General features: G+C 33.5%; 1 protein-coding gene across 1 annotated transcript in view; it reads right to left on the reverse strand.

The window, feature by feature from the left end:
* Window positions 1-9,782, reverse strand: part of LOC124369124 (PTB domain-containing engulfment adapter protein 1) — a 68,975-nt gene extending 59,193 nt beyond the window's left edge. Inside the window, exon 1 of the mRNA XM_046826887.1 lies at window positions 9,552-9,782. The gene's annotated coding sequence lies outside the window, so the exon portion shown is untranslated. The remainder of the gene's footprint in view (window positions 1-9,551) is intronic.
* Between the last annotated feature and the right edge of the window lie 8,597 nt (window positions 9,783-18,379).

Consider the following 18,379-nt stretch of genomic DNA (forward strand, 5'->3'; position numbering starts at 1 on the left):
CAACCCATTGTGAGTGGGCTCTATAGAGGATTTTGTGTTCCATGTAAAGGCAGTGAGTTAGTGGATAAGTTCGCTACAATATCACGACCGGTACTAGCAGGGTGTAGGGTGATGGAAACCAGTTGACAGTACTGGCTGTGACCAGCTCCACACTAGATCTGACAAGGCCCTCAATTTTTCAATTGGTGGAGGAAATGGTGCATGAGTGGCTCGTTTGTTACTCGACCAACCCATTCTGTGTACACTGCAGGAAATTCACATCGAAAGTGTCCGCATAGTTAATTGACTCACAAAAATATAATAAGCATCTATCACATGCTAGTATGAAGTTTCCCAGAAAGTAATATTCACTATGTACCCATGATTTCTATTCAAACGCTTGAATTTATCTTATATTTGCATCAAACGTAGGAAAACCATAGTTGGATTAATGTAAATGTTATGCTTATTTATTACTTATGCTGTCCTTTTTTGCCTGTTAGTTCTATACAAAAGAAACCCTCCTCCGGGTTTAAATAGCATATTGTTATACATTCGCAATTAATTGACGAGTCGATCATTTAATATTGAAAGACTGTCAGAAAGACTATCGAGAAACTAAAAACTTTGTTTAAGACTTGTAATGAGTCAGTTATATAATATGTCACTTTTGAATGCATCAGCGATGATGGAAATAAAATTATTTTCTCAATCATTTATACAGGGTGTTTCCTAAAGGTGTTCCAATATTTTGGTATTTTGTTCTAGACGTGAAAATGAGCAAACACTTCATATGGAGGTATGTCCTAAAACGTTTAGTTTTCCGTCTGTCTGTATGTGATTTTTACCAAAAAAGTTATATCTTTTATACCAGTAAAGATAAAGTTATGAAACTTTGCAGTTGTGTTGGCCTTTTTATGCCCATTTGAGAAAAAAATATGAACAAACTATCTTTACCCGTTTCAAAATGGCACCCTATCATAAATTTTGATGTTAAATTCCGCAAAATCGATACCCTGTATGAAAATTTTACAAGAATATTAAAATGTTGTAAACTTTATTCTAAATCTAACATTGGTTGTTTCATTAAAATCGGATAAAAAACAACTGATCAGTACTATTATGTAAACATAATACCATGTTTTACACACTACACAACAGGAAATATAGTTTTCTAAACTGTTTTACTCTGAACAGCTGATTTAAAGTCAATGAGCTGGTTAATGTGAACAGCTGTTTATTTATATAGAAGAATAAATTATAAAAAAAATTGAAAAATTCACAAAGAACCAAATGATTTGTGAACAAACTAATAAAAACGTTTAACAAGTAATGGAACTAAAGGAAGTTACAAAATATTTTGACCCTGAGCTGACATTATTGTTATAAACTCAAGAAAAATCAAAATATTTCTTTAAAGACGTGCTGGGACGGTTTTTAAGTTTAACTAGGCACACAATGTCGTTATGTTTATTGTATAATACTGCGAGATTAAAAAAGCGGACAAAATTAAATAATAAAATGTTTGGCATGATGTGAAGTAAGCTTGTCAGGAAATGTGCATACAGAGGGAGTAGCCCAAGTGTCCGGCAGCACCCGTTCGAGTCCCCGACGTCACAATAGAGCGACACCGCCACCCTCATATTCCGGAATAGTTGGAGTATTTTTTTTATTTTATGGAATCGGTAAAAAGTTTGATTTGTTGTTTGGATATGGCGTGAAACATAAAAACATGAGGTGATCATTCAGGTACTAATGCAGTAATGACTCTCCTTGCCATAAAATATCAATATAAACCAAAATATTAGTTCGGCAGTAAAAAGAAAATGTGCAGTATTTAACATTATTAAAACTTTTTAATCCATTCAGCACCGAAGTTTTATTTTTCGTACGTCTTAAATCTATACTTTAAATTCCACGTCCGATTGTTCAGTTCGATGTACAAATTATTAAGACTACTTTAACTATATGTTGTTTTATTCGTAACGAAATTGTCTACGCCGCTTTTGTTTCAAGAGAAGAAATGTAACGAGCACGGTAAAATCGATCGTTGAAGTCGGTATAACTATTTCCGCTTTACTGCCGGTAATCAAATCAAAATACATGTTTAATGACGCAAACATCTGTCAGAAACATAATAGCCCAAACATATATTTGTGTTCACAGTACAATCTTGGTTGTCAGCAGACGGTTATTTGATATTTAATTGTTGTAATTTACATTTTAAAAATACATTAAAATGAGTTTTAAAATTTACAAATGCGTCAGAAATGTTAAAGAATGGAAACAAGAAACATGAACATTGAAATAGTGGTAACGCCCCCTCCAGACGGTTTAGTAACTAACCACAAGTTCTGCGCGCTATAAGACGTTCGTTGTTATAATATATTTTTTATTATTGAAATTTACTTCATTAAGTTCTCTTTATATGACGGACTGCGATCGTGATCATTCTCGTTTTACTATTCCAAGAAAAAAAAGGCTGCCGAGTGTAGTAAAATTTCTAATTAGGTCGATATCTATAATGCGAAGTTATCGCTTGTAGTCGATAAAGTAATGCCTTTTATATCAGCAAAGATTTTTAAAATAATATTTTATGCGTTTCAGATTAGGTTGTTAATCGAAACGTTACGTCCGTACTTATTTCTTATATATTTGGAAAAACTAGAATAACAATGTTAACCGAAATATGCTTAGTAGAGAGAAAACATTTTATATACACGGAAATCCTTCACGCAGGGGGTTTTATTGACGGGGATATTCCATTTCATCGTAGATAACTAACTGGTACGAAGGGCTGACAACCCCAACCCACCCCATGGTAACCCCAGCCATCGGTCTCTGTACATCGGAGTGTTGTTATAGCGGGGGGCAGGATAACTACGCTCACGCATTATCTTTCTCTGCTTCCTTGGGTTTCAGCTCCCTCTCTACACATGAAAATACACTAATTGAAGCAAATGAGGAATTGAGACAGGTAAAATTTGTTCCACTCTCTCCCGTGTTTCAGCTCCATCTACTATTGCAGGACTCCGATCAAAGTGTCGTCCATCCCCATTGCCATTAGTTAAAGAGCCTTTGTGTGCTGAACACTCCTCTTAGCATATTTCCTGCTCAGGTTCTGGTATAGGCCTAGGTCTAGCTTGGTAGCTTGATTTTGAAACTCCATTGTCTTGTCCTAATTTAGACTGAACTTGTAAGCCACTACAGATGGAGTAGAATTTGGCATATATTGTTTACTTGCTTTGGATGAAGCAGTACACAGTTCACTCATAACAACATCAGTATAAGTTATGTATAATATGTTTGATCTCAGCGATGAGGTGGATTGATCTCTCAGTCACTTGTGGTGGCCTTACTTCCCTGCAGATGCTACTCCACAAGGCACTGCTTCTGAATACTAAAGGAGGTCCTGAAAATCCTTCAGCATACAAACCTCCGTTGGCTAGACTCGCAGAAAGAATTCAAGACCGTAAATACGGGTTTTGAACTGGCTGTTCCACTATTTGGAGCTTAGCGTTGGCGAATGCCTTCGCAGTAGCTCAGCGTAGGAACCATCAGTTACATACGACTAGATCCTCTAATGGAAATGTCCAAATGGAACTTCCTTATGGGATACACGGAGGATATTGCTTTTTTACCGGAGAATTTTAGATGACTCACATTCGTAAGGCCATGAGACTGCTACCTGATGTTTTGAAATTGAAAGGAGAAGTTTCACGCAACTACAACTTCTATTTATGGGCTTCAAGATATAACCTCTTTATAACCCAAGCAAGAACTCTGTATGTTACAGCTCAGAAAATTTAAAAAAGCCGTAATGGATGCTAAACATAGTGCTAATGCTGACTACTTTGCTGTAGTGCCTAATAGCTGTGAAGCAGCATGGGAGATTATTAATTCTTCTAATGGAAGGAGTTCTGGAAAATCAAAACACACCCTATCACCTGGTGACTTCAACAATGCCTCCTTGTCTTCTGTGAGGACAGCCCGTGAAAGTATTCCATCTTCGATCCCTTTTTCTAATCAGTTACTGCATAACCAGGATGTCCCTAGTCTGCGGTTCGCCTGGAACCCTTCACGTATAGTGAAGTTCATGGATGTGTTTTGGCAATAAAAAATATTTGGCTACAAGTAAAGATATCTATGATACCAGTGGTGCTTTAATCATAAGTGCTCCCAGCCATTTTGGAACCTCTCACATTTTCCATTAACCAATGTTTAATGACCGGTTATTTCCCTGACCTACTGAAAATGTCCAAAGTAGTGCCTATTTTTAAGAAAGGAAATCCAGCTTTGGCAGAGAGCTATCAACTAATCAATTTGTTGCTTACTTTTTCTAAAATAATAGAAAAATGTGTAATACACCATGTTTGAAAATTTTTCGAAAATAATCATATTTTTTCTAAATTTCAGTGTAGTTTTTGAAAGGGTCTGTCAACCGTTGGACGCTGTTGAGGAGCTACTTGTGTAGTTGAAAACTTTGAGAGTCAGAACAGCACACTAGCCTCACTTTGTGACCTACTAAGGCTTTTTACTATGTTCCGCATGACATTCTCCTTTCTAAGATGCAATATTATGGTGTAAAAGGTGTTGAAAGTCAGTTTTTTTAGATCTTATTTGGAAAACCGTGCTCAGAGGTTTTGTGTCAATAACATTCTTTCTGAGACGGCATCAATAGAGAGTGGGGTTCCACAGAGATCGGTCCATTACCATTTCCTTGCAATAGTCTTGACGCAGTCAAATGTTAAGTTAATGGGGATCACTTTAGATTGTAAGCTGCCGTGGGGCCCTCATATGAGCAATGTTTGTAGTAGGATGTCAAGAGTAATTTTTTTATTAAGTCACTTGAAAAAGTTAGTTAACAAATCCCAACTTAAATTAACCTATTTTGCTTTTTTCCATAGCATTTTATCCTATGGTTTAACTTTGAGGGGGAATGGCCAGGATATCAATAGGGTTTTATTGTTACAAAAAAAGTCAATTAGAATTATAAAAAGTTCGCCTTTTTTCGCTCACTTTATGTCTTTATTTACTAGGGAAAGAATACTCACAGTTTTCAATCAGTTCATTTTTTGTAATCTAATTAAATTAAAACAAGACATTCACAGTTATCCGTTAAGAAGTTCTGTTCATGCTAATTTTACAAGAAATAGCCATAAGATTGACCAACCTCAATATAGGTTAAGTAAGGCCCAAAATAGTCACCTTTAGCAATTAAAATGCTTAATAATTAACCTGTAAATAGATATAAGAACTTATTGGGCTGTGATACACAGCTGGTTAGTAAAATAATCCTTTTTATAACTTACAAACGTTTTTTGAAATAACAGGAGATGAAATATTTTAAATAATTATTTTAAGCCTATTTTATTTTTGCTGACCTTCTGTGATATTAAATTAGCAACTCTACTTTTCTTTTAATTTTAACCTTTAATTGTCTAACTGTGTTATTAAGACTAGATTTTTTACCAGCTCTCTAGTTTTAAATTATTGAACGGCTTAATAGTCTTATATTTTCATTATGTGTTTTTAATGCTCAATTTTAGTTTTTTCACACAAGTTTTATGGCTTTTTAATTCAGTTTGACACTTTTTTTTATTGTAAGCCAGTGTTGCTAATACTTAGGCCACATACTTAAATACTTAGGCCTAATTCATGTGACGTTGCCTTTATTGTTTATTGTTTGAAATCTAATTTGGTAATAAAAATTAACATCATGGAAGCACTTTGGTTACGTTAGAGATTTACTCACGTATTTAAAAATATTGAATCTTTTAATGTTTACTTTTGTCTTACACAATTTTTTTTTAATTCAACGAATATACTATACATTACAACTGTAAATGTACTGATGAAGAAAAGTTACGCTTGTGGTTTCATGAATTAGATGACAACAAATATTGTGAAACTTAAATTTATTCACTTCCCACAAACTTCAACATAAAATCCACTTCAAATCACTAGTTTTACTGGGACACAACCCCACTGCTTCAGGAACATTCAATGTCAATTCACAACCTGTTTTTATATCATTGGGTCTCTTATGTGAATGTAGGTAAGGCCGAATAGTGGCAGCTGCCCCAATTAAGGTATATAAAATTGGGTGGTTTTAAATTGTAAGGGTGGATGTTACAGATTTGTAACATCTACCCTGAGACTAACTCAACTACCAATACTAAATTACACTATTATTGCTTCAACAATTTTATTTTAATTGAGTACCATTAAGTTGGTTCAATTCCCACATATTTCAATGTATAATAAAAAATTTAAAACCTGATTGGAATTGCACCAGTTATTTCGATTCATGTATATATCCAATAACCTACACGTATGGATTGCTACCATTACCTTAAAAAAAGACCACGATCTAATAGTTTTGTTACAAGAACTAAACAGTTTTTTTTGTATATGGTTAGTTATTGACTAAAATGTCATACTTGAAGTATTAAAATTGACTCATCAAAATAAATAGATAAAAAATCTTATTTTCCTTAGTCAATACTTATTTATTATAGCATTTTTATCATTAATTCAATTTGTGTGGGTACTGTGTGACCACTCAAAATATAAAAAATAAAATACACAATACAACAAAGGTGCAACTAGTGGAGTTTTAAATAATGTGCACCTCAAAAAATGGCATTGGAACTGTAATTTCCAAGGTTACCTGAACCAACCATAGTTTTAAAAAGAATGGAGATTTTACTGAGAATTTATGCATATTCATGGACTTCACCAGCTAAACACCATAACAGTGAATTATATAAAGTAGTAATTAGCTGGTTGGCAGAAGTTCAGCTACTTTGGACTTCAATGATTGAGGTATTTAGGAATGAGTTATAATCACAATTTTTGGTATCACTAAACTGTAGACGAGTACCTACCTATATAATTATCGAGAAAAAAGATCAAAAAAACCACTTCAGGTCGGAAAATTCCGAGGAGAAGCTCCACTGATTAAAGTTTTGGATTTCACTGCTTGAGTTGTTGAGATAAAAGTGGTACTTAGAATTATGTTAGCACGTTGATTATAGGTATCAATTGAACATCGACTAATACCTATATAATTATCGAAGAAAAATTTTTTTTTATCACTTCCGGTCAGAAAATACGCCAGAAAAACTCTACTGATTAGAAGTTCCAACTACTTTAGATTTCTCTGACTGAGGTATTTTTTTTTTATTTTCCTCAGTATATGTATTGAATGCAAAGTGAAAACTGCTCTTTTCCAGACACATCAAGCGTTTCATCTCCTAAAATGGAAAAACAATCTGCGCTGTTTACAGCTTGAACAATTTTTTTCAATATAAGTTTTCCACAAATGTCAATAATTTCATTCTGGACCTAAGGACTAATATAGGTTGCATTTCGTGCACTATTAAAGATGTGGTTTTTAGAACTTTCATCAGTGACTGATCTGTTCCCGAGCAATGCTCGAAAATTGCCCGCCTTTTCTAAAGGGTTTTCGGCCGTCAGTGGCCCCCAACAGGTATTTCATTTTCTCCACAGAATATAATTGTGTCAATTATAAGCTTGAGTGAAGCTCTGTTTTGTTTTTTTTTGTTTCTTCTACTCAGGGATTTCCGAAAAATAACATACCCTTTTTAGACTGTTCTGCACTATTCTACATTTTGCCTGTACGGTAACTCCCTAATTTTTTTGGCAAAAATCAATAATTTCTTAAAATTGTACATAAATAAATTTTTTAACAGTAAACATAGCGTCTTTTTGTTAAAGAAATGTAAAGTAATCATAAAAATTGTACGAACAACAAATTTTTTTCTGTGAATAAAAAGAACCTTTTTTACAAAAACTCCAGATGCAAAATTTTTTATTTCACTAAAAAAAACTATACATGTAACTACAAATGTTATTAGTTATACAAAACATACAATTAGTATAACACTTTGAAAAAATTGTGTATGTTTACACATTTTAAAGTTGATAATTTATAATTATTTGCAATTACAAAATGTCAGTTGGAACACATATTTGATAGATATAGTATAAATTTACAGTAGATAAACATTCAATGAATACGATTAATGTAACTGATAAGAAAATAATACAAAAATAAAATTTGGAATGTTAAGAAACCCGGACATTAATTTAGTATTTTTCAACAGTTACATGCACGTCGGTATAACAGGACATTAGTTTTTCTTGAGATTTCTCCATAGGTTATCACGAATATCATTAGTACCCAGAGGGTTAATTATTCGTGATCAGACCCTCTGGAATCTGTATATGCTACCACCTGATTGGTATTATCTCAAGGGAGGTTTTTCGTTCGTCACCAGCAGTACAATGGCATCACCACTGATGGCTATAGGCATTCGTGATCAGTCTCTACAATTTTGATACATTACTTCTTGGTACTTAATTAGTTCCTTCTGAAATTCCTAGTAATAATACAAACCTGCATTGTTAAAATACTGCATTGTAAAAGTAATTTTATATTGCTATCCATTCTCTCATAGTTCGTTGATTTTAAGCGTATATTAAATTGTTAGTATTAATTTTTTTGTACTGTTTAATAGTATCTGCACTCCAATTTGTGATGATAATGAGAATTTACGTTGTTAGAAATACTGTAAAGGTGGTTTTAGATCAGTGGTGTTCAAGCCCAATAATTTCCTACTTCTCAGAAATGAATAATGTTGTCTAAGCCACAAACTTCAATATACAAAAATGTAAATGCGACTATTTAATAGAATATAATTAATTATTGCATGTATTGGTATCAATTTACAATAACGTGACCATGGAAAGGTATGTTCATTTTTTTTTCCTGAAAACTACAATTTTTCCTGAAAACAATAGTGAAGAAAAAATTCGTCGGCAACGAAAATCAAAGGAGTTACGATTTTTTTTAATCCTCTGAAAACTCTGTTTTTGACAGTACCTCTGGCAATTTTACTGAAATGATGCTGACTAGTACGTTAATCCTGTCAACGATGCCTGCCCGCTGCGCACTGCTTGCTCTTTTAGAAAAAAAATTAACTCGAGCTTGCAAAAGTCGAATCCCAGATCACGTGATGCCCCTGATCCTTAACCCTCCAAGTGTTGTTCGACAAAATTTTGTCGGTTATTTTCCATTCTTAACGCAATAATGCCTGAAAGGCATCAATATAATACAATAATATACTTTCTCCCCAGTTTATATGCACCTGTGATAATAATACTTGGCTATAAATGCCCAACCCATGAAAATAAGTCCATTTTTCATGGTCACGCTATTGTAAATAAATACCCATGTATTTTACGAAATGGTCAAAAGTCTTGAATTGTTTTCATATGGGTACATATCCCAAAAGTATTTTTTAAGAAATTCAAGTTACCACTCAACTCAAAATGTTATCTCATTAACTGACATTTAAAACAAAAAATTCTCTGAAAAGGAACAATATCTGATTAGGATATTGTAATTACTATTTTCAGTAACACAGCTGCAATAAAATTATACATTAAATATAATCACTTTATTCCTAGCAATTCATTCATTACAACATACTATATCTTTAAGTCTGCATTATAATAAGCCTATAAGCAATGGATAACCATACCTGAGAGCCTTGTTTAGGACAGAAAGCTTTAAAGCTGTTTCTTTTTATTGCACTTACACAAATAAAACGGCAGAAACTGTAGATAATACCCAAATAATTATATGGCTAACCTTAATAAGAATAACCGACTGTAATATACAATATTATTATGAGTTTAGAACTCGCTACTTAGCTCACACTCATCACAACAAAATTGAAAGTAGGCTATAGCAGCACGATACAATCCTGTAATGGTTCACGTTCACATCACTGTTTCGAGTTCGGTTCTGTTTCGGTATGTCTGACTTTGGCTATCGATGGTCATGTCGATATTTTAATCAAATCCCAAAGTGTCAAAAGTGACAATCTTATGTTGTTCTGGAAACATGTTTCATACTACCAATTCCTAAAGTATCGAAAACGAATGTTTCATACTTGTTAAAAGAGGAACACAAAATGAATTGCTTTTAATTAGCCTTTGTCTGACAAATTGGTTTGAATCTTTATAGTTTATAAGTAAGTGGGTTGCTTTCAACTGGACAAGTGAACATATTCAGTGAAGCAGGAATACTTTGTTTTTATGGGTTACAAGTAAATAAAAAAATGGAAAGGCAGTCGCGGGACTAATCTACAAAAGTGACTACTTCTTATAACGGACTGTGAATATATATCTTGAAAAAGTACGTTTCCTAATTATTAAATTGTCATTTTTATATTTTAAAATAATATGAGACTTAATTCTTGAACAAAAAAAGTGTTATGTTTTCTATTAGTTTTATACATATTTTTCTATTTTTTCTTTAATTTCATATATTACAATGATCACTAATTTCTAAATATTATGCATACTAAATATTTATACTTTTTATTATTGTCATTTATATTAGTTTCTATAACTTGGTCAGTATCATTTTCATTCACGACAATCTTGTATTTCCAAAATAATTACTTGATTTCCATTATATTCTAAAGACAAAAAAATAAATAAAACTGTGTAGTGGAAAACTCAAAAGTGAAAAACTCAGTTTGTCACTGTTCACCTTTTTAAATGTATAGGAACAACTAGCTGAACCAATAGGCAGTAATCAATCATTTATCTTCCCTGATTTTTACGATAATAAAAACTCTGTTTTTGCAAATGTTTCACATGTAAACATTATTCAAAAATTAGAAGAAGGTAATGCTTTTAAAACAAAAAAAGTCTTATTTCCAACTAACATTGGAAAAAAAACTTAGATTTACGTGTAAACATATTTTATGTTAAAAAACATAGCTGCTTTAAAGCACCATGCTACTAAAGTGTGAGGTTTAATGATAAGTTTGTAATGCAGTTCAAACGTGACAGATGAAAGCTTGTTATATTTAATTAAATTTGTTGAGTGGTTAGAAGCATGGCATAGCTTGCCAGTTCAAGGGGAGGAAACGGGTAATAGAGTAAACGGAATTGGAAACTCACTCTGGACTCTTAAACTGTATTGGTTCACATTGTAAAGACTATAATAGTTATAGTTAACTACTTATTAAATAATTGTAAGTTTAAATATGTAGTAATATGTAAATTTCAAACAGACAACTTAGAAGTAAGGTTCGTGCAATACAGGCAAATGTGTGGTGGATGCTACAATATTTATGACGTATAAGTTCTTGAAGCAGAACCAATGAAAGTCGTAGGTCTAATTAAGGTTGTATCAGCTTCTAGTAAGGTATTTAGAATCAAAAATGTATTATTTTACTGACCAAGACCATGTTGAACAAAAATTCTTTGTTTTGATTTTATTGATATTGATTTTAAAGATATAATTTGTAGCATTAAATGATGTTGTTATCTCAGAGGATGGCTTAGTAGCCCTAGCGTACATAGGTGTGTACATACGTTTTAAGATGCTAACATCGGTACTTGTAAACATTGTAAAAATAATTTGTGGAAAAACAGGACTTGACTGTAGCAACAATGTACACAGTTCTTATTTAAATGTTATTGACTTTAAGTACGGTACCAATCAAGTTGAGTTGTAAATATTGTAACTGATTGTGTTAAACTTGTAAGCGACAGGTGTGAAAAATGTTGTAAACTAAAAAAATCATTCTGATCAGTTTAATGTTAGATTACTTTAGCGACTAATACGCTTTCCATGTAAAACTTATTCTGTTAGTTCTTTGGTGTATGTAAGAAAGAACATAAATATCTTACATATATTCTTTTAGGCAACTATACCAAGGAAAAGAGGTAAAGAATTGTAGAAAATGAGCGTGCAAACATAAAAAAGAAAGACTGACAAGTTAAATTCAATAAATTATAACTTTTATAATCGGAATAAACTTCGTCTTGATTATTTCATTTACGGTATCTAATATTTCCACATGTATTAAATATTTATATAGTATAATGAAGTATTTGTGCTAAAAGGAAATCCCTGAGATAGGATAACTACCTTCATCAGTTACGCTTAAATAAAGTTAAGTGTCAACATGAGTCCAGACGGGCAAATGCTAGTGTTACGAGACAAGCGCGGCCTGAGATTCTAGTGTGGCCTTGGCTCTACACTGATAGTAATGTTAAATACTAAAAATACTTTAAATTTATAATCATCAACAACCAATAACAAATAAATTTAACTATTCCTTGTGATATAAACAGTTAGTAAACGAGGAAAATATTTAATATTTGACCAGGATAGTTTCGTCTGCGGCAAAATTATATTAAAAGAGTTCACACATAACATACTTTTGTTTGAAAAAAATATGAGAAATAAATAAGGAACTAAATTGGTTTTCGCGTCTTGGCACTGTGGAACACTACCACTGTGAGTCTGCCACCGCTGCCCGCTGCCATAAATATAATCCGGATTTCACTTAATTATCCTTATTTCTTGATTGGACATTAATTATGTTTCAAATCTATACATGGTAAATGCCTTGTTAAGGCTGGTTACATGCGTATTTTTTATATTTTTGTGTATTATGAAACATAAATGGTTGAAAGGAGGTAAAGGGGGAATAACGATTTGTTGTCAGTGGGTTTTATTTATATAGCACTATTCTGTACTCGGTGGATAGACCTAACAACACTGTATGAATATTTATTTTTTTAAATATATTCATGCCCTATACGTATATTATATTTTCTGTCATGAGATGAATGAGTGTAATTTTAATCACAAATCAGCCAAGGGAAATTACCTTTTTAATTAAGAGTGAATTCCTCTTCTGCTTTTCCTCCTTTTTATTGTAAGTAAACGTTCTCTACTTTTTATCCACTCAGTCATCACTAACAACCCCAGTGGTGAATTCTCTTCGATTTTACCTTCCTCTTTGGGAAGAATGCTTCCCTTAAGTCAACCACTTTTATTTTCCACCACGGGGCAAACTTTTGACACGTACAGTTCTAAACTCAGGGGTGCCTAACGCGAAGGTTTCATGGCACAAGTTGTACCATAAAGATTTGGGAGGGGAGGATTTTTGAGAAATTACTGTAATAAATTTAAAAACCTAGAAAACTAGAGCTTACCTTTCAGTAATTTGTGTAGATAAACAAGAAGTCACAAGTACGTGTTCAAAGAGGTTAAAGGTAAGTCTCAAGAAATAAGTCTTCAACTAACACTTGTGTGATAGAGTTAACAGACTTTTAGACCTACCATCCGTACAAAACGGTATTGAATTCACCTATGTTCCTAAGGTACTTATGACGTGGGTCCCTAGCTAAATGGGAGCCATATTCTAGGATTTGATGTACCAAAGCACAGTATTTATTCTTCAGATTAGCAACGTTTGTTATGTGTTTCGAATAATGAAGAACAAATTCTAGCATTATGTTGCTCTACCGCAGAAGTCAAAATGTGAGACTCAGAATTCAAGGAAGGTTTTAGTATAACGTCAAAGGTCCTTTACTTGAGATATTATGGTAATGACTTCACCAACAGCAGTATAGTTGAAGACTAGTGGAGAATGTGTGATGAAGAATAAGTAGTGTGAATAAAAGGTTATGGTTAGACACTTCCCAGCACTGAGTATCATCCTGACGATGATCTGACGTCGGAAAAGTTTGACGATTTAGGACGTGATCTGAAGTCAAGAAAGTACTGATCGGAAATGCCTCTGGCCATCAGTGCAAGCTTCGGTTGCATTTTCGACGCAACCCGCACTTCTGACGAAAAAAAATCCTCGAGGTCATACCTAAATTCAAGCTCATACCTCGTCAGCACTCATAAATGTTAACTATTTCTATTTATAGTACGTGCGTATGAATTTACCTACGTACTTATAAAGCCTAATAACAGCTTATACCAAAGTATCTATTTATTATACTTTTATTACTGAAAATATTCCATTAAGCGTTATTCAGCTATTGTTTTTAAATTATCAAAATATTTATACTGTTTCAAATTGTTAGAATTCACGCCTAACGATGGCTTCTTTAATGTTGAAAGGCCTCGTGAAATAAATTTCAAATGATTATATCAATTGTGTATTTTATATACAGCAATAATTTGTGTACCAACACCTCCTTCAATAAAATAGGGACAGTTTTTGCTTGTAAGGTGGGACTGTGTTCAGCACATTGGTAATACTGGTTGTACATCGGGTTTCTTCTTTTTCGTGGTTTGTGAATATCACTTCCAGCGTTGCCAATCGGGTGGTAATTACCACATTTTGTGGTAATTTAAGGTCTCGGTGGTATTTTCAGGTGGTAATTTTGCCCCGGTGGTAAATTGGTGGTAACTTTAAATTAATTAGGGAAAACAACGAACACTGAGAATTCCGCTTTCAGGTAACCTGATTGATTTCCCATTCAACACATTCAATCGATATAATATTACAATATGTAATTCAGATTGTTGTTGTGTTTTTAATACTCTATGCTAAGATAGAAATTGACGGTTGGCATAGTTAGTCTATGATAACAACAACACCAGGGATATTTAGTCTATGCTGTTAGTAATAGTGTTAGTGTTCTTCTTCTCTGAATTTTGGTTTCTATTTTCTTATTTCTTCTAGTGAAGTTATTCAGTTGAGATAAGTTGATCAGTTTAATGGATGATAAGATTTCATAGCCGTGTGAGGTTGGCTTTAGTTAAGTACGTTTTTTTTTCCAAGATACGTAAGATTTCAAGTTTTCTTTATCGTGCATTTTAATCCGTGGACCTAGAATAGTAAAGTATGTAGTGAAATTGTGTAGACTGTGGCCAAGGTATAGGCTACAAAAATGTAGCAATATTTTTTCTTCTCGGACTAGCCCATTATTTTTATTGTGTTCATGTCATAACTGTTAGTAGTGCTTGGCCAATCTTTTCCCCTTGGACCATTATTTTATAGTGCATATAACTTAAGAACGTAGATCTCTTTTTTGCAATGCTATTTTTCTTCTTGGACTATTATTTTTAGAGTGTAGATGACACTTTTGAGAGCTAGCTTTGCTGCTTTAAGTTCATACAAATCATTTGTTTTGTAAATTATGATTAGGGGCCTATAGCTAGGTAACGACCTAGTCCTATTTATGCTTTGTAATACCTACTACTAGCCTATCTGCTCTGCTTCATAATTGTTTTCCCTAAGCTTAACTAAACATCACCTAACTATAGTTAGTGTTGGCCTAACTAATTTACATTTTCCATTTACAATCCATCTAACTTTGAACTAGCTTTATTGACATGAATCTCTAATTGGACTAACTTAAGTTACTAAGATGGATAAGTTTATTATTAAAAGGTAGGCCTAAGCCTAAGAAAGATGAAGATGAGAAAAAAAGACAAAGATGATGATGAAAGTAGACAGAGCAAGTCGTTTGTAGAAAGCTCACATGGTGAATCGAGCAAAAAATCTATTTGGCCTAGTTCAATGTCTCTTGCAATCCCAATGGAGTACGAAGACTTAGGAATAGATCCAGATGATCCAGAACCATTAGGTCAAAGCTCTAGTGAGGAGGACCAGGTTAATATTGCTGCTAGTAGCAAGGAAACTGAGCTTGATACAGACCTAGCCGTACACTCAACTTCAAATACCACCCAACCAAAAAACTGCTGCTAGGCACTAAAATTGTGTCTAGGTTTACCATACTGCCACCATTAGGCCTAGTAAAAAAAGAAAGAAAATTCAATTCAAACTGGTTGAATGACCCCCAGTTCAAAAACTGGCTACAAAAAAAAGTCAAAGAAAGAACCGGACAAGACATTGGCATATTGTAGTGTCTGTGATGCAGTCATGGGGGCGCATAAAACAGAGATTGTGCGTCATGGAAAGTCCCCTCAAGCACCTAAAATTAATCAAGGAGATAGCCACTAACAAAGACTTAAAAAAAATTGTTCAAAGAACTACAACAGATAAAAGTGTCAAACGAGCAGAATTAAAATTAGCCGGCCTAATTGCAACCAACAACCTGCCCTTTTCGCTGATGGATACATTGATTCCGGTGTGCAAATCGGTCTTTCCGGACTCAGAAATTGCTGCTAAACTGTGTATGAAACGCACTAAAACAACAACTGTGATTAAAAAAGCCTTAGGTCCCGCATTCATGGAATTGATTTACCAAAAACTAAGGGCACCAGGATCGTTTTTCTCCTTGATCATGGATGAGACAACGGATCAGGCATCGGTTAATCAATGTGCCCTCACAGTTATCTATATTGATGATGTAACTGGAACGCCAAAAACTAATTTATTTGACATGTTTGAAGTCAAATCTAGCACTGCTGATGAATTATTCACTGGTATGATGAACTCGCTGAAATCAAAAAATATACCCATTGAAAACTTAGTGGGGATTTAGTTCTGACACATGTAATGTGATGGTGGGGCAGCATCATTCGGTTTTTTCACTTTTGAAAATAGAAATCCCCTCACATTGCATGTGTCAAGTGTTCTTGCCACATGATCCACCTGGCGGCAAGTAAAGCATGTATGAAGTTACCAAAGACAGTGGAGGATTTGCTCCGAAATCTTGGGGCTCACTTCAGCAGAAGTTTTGGGAGACAGTCTGCCTTTGTACAGTTCCAAGAGTTTTTTCAAGAGGAAAATCCACAAAATACTATCACCCAGCAGTAACAAGATGGCTGTCATTAAAATCTTGCGTTGACAGAGTGATTGAATGAACAATTTCAACCGTTGAAGGCCTCCTACCTGCTGACCGCTTCTGTCGAAGACCCGTCCAAACACAGTGGATAGCATGTTAGACTGCTATGAACAACCAATTTATCTACTTATACTTGGAGTTTATGTCTTATGTTCTTGGTATGCTAACAGATTTTAATGTAATGTTCCAATCCGAAACACCACTTCTCCATAGATTGCGACCAGAGGTTTCACAAGAATGCTTCAAGATCTGTGTACAAACTACATGGACTTAAACTACATTAAAAATACACCCATCATGTCCATTGAGCATTCAAACCCCCGTCATTTCCTGCAATTAGAACAAATATATTTAGGCATTTCAGGCAACAGAAACATTTAATGACGATATTAAAGAAAAATGCAGAAAAGAAAGATATTGAAGTTTTCTTAAAAAGTATTTTAAGCTTCTATGTGGAATTGGTCACACAAATCAAAAAAAAAATCTAGATTTGATTTTTCTGATGATGAAGTTTTTGATGTCCTCAGTGTCTTGGAGCCAAAAAGTGCCCAAACCTTCAAAGTAAGGTCTTTGGCTCATGTCATTAACAGATTTCCCGTTCTGAAGAAAAAAAGTTGTTGATGTCCAAAAACTCGACACAATCAGTGGAAAAGTCATGCTTTGCTAGACTTCAAAGAGCATAAACTTGATGCAAATGAGTCTGCTATGCAATATTGGAAGGCTGTATTCAGTCTAAAAGACAGTCGCTGGAGATGCTATGTTTTACAGAAATACAAAAAGTGTTTAACTTACTTTTTATACTGCCATTTTCAAATTCATCTGTCGAACGAATATTCAGTGAACTGAAGCATTGCAAAACCAATGACAGAAACAAATTGAAAACAGAAACAGTCGTTTCATTGATGGGTACAAGGGAAAGGAATCCGAAATAGCGGTGGATGTGTTTAAATTTGAACCTACCAAGGAAATGCTCACAAGAAATATATGGCAATAAGAAATTAGGCCTTATTATTATTATTTGGCTTTTAAAAAAACTAAAACTGTGTTAATATAGCCAAATATATTGTGATTCATATTTTGGTCATCAAGTGATATATTGTGAAATAAATTTTGTGTGTATATTATATATATATATATTTATATATAAATAAATATTTGAACCTGAGTTATAGAGTAGGCTAAACACATCATGGTAATGCTAGCCTTCTAAGGTTTTAATTTCAAGACTATGTGTGCCTAGCACTTTGCCTGACATTAAAAAATTGTGGTTAACACATTTAAAAACAGTGATCTAGTGTAATTTTTTCCATAAAGCTACAAGTTGAGTTAAAGGAAAAAAGTGGATTTTTTTAGAACAACACATAACAGTTCATGTGATTTATCATACAAATTTTATTAAACTGTACATCAGTAAAACAACCTATTTTGGAGGTTAGGATATTCATGAAAGAGTGTTGTAAGTATTTTTGCTTAAACCTTGCATGTTTGGTTTTGGTAGGGGCCTTTCCTAAAATAATACTTTGTAGGCCTTTAGTATGTTCAAACCTAAAGCCTGTGCTTAGCTGGTTGACAGTGGAGATTTTAGAAGTCATTTACATATTATATTCCTTTACTCCTTCTTTGAATCACAGCAGGATTGCATGATTAATGTCTGCTTTATCAGTTTACAAGTTTCTATTTAAAACTTTGGCATGGATCCAAGCTCATTGAAAGTTAAATTTTGTTTTTCTGAAACTAACTTTTTCATGCAAAATTTGTCTCTGTAAAAAAGGTAAAAAGTTAA

This window comes from Homalodisca vitripennis, chromosome X, assembly GCF_021130785.1.
Source record: "Homalodisca vitripennis isolate AUS2020 chromosome X, UT_GWSS_2.1, whole genome shotgun sequence".
Lineage (NCBI taxonomy): Eukaryota > Metazoa > Arthropoda > Insecta > Hemiptera > Cicadellidae > Homalodisca > Homalodisca vitripennis.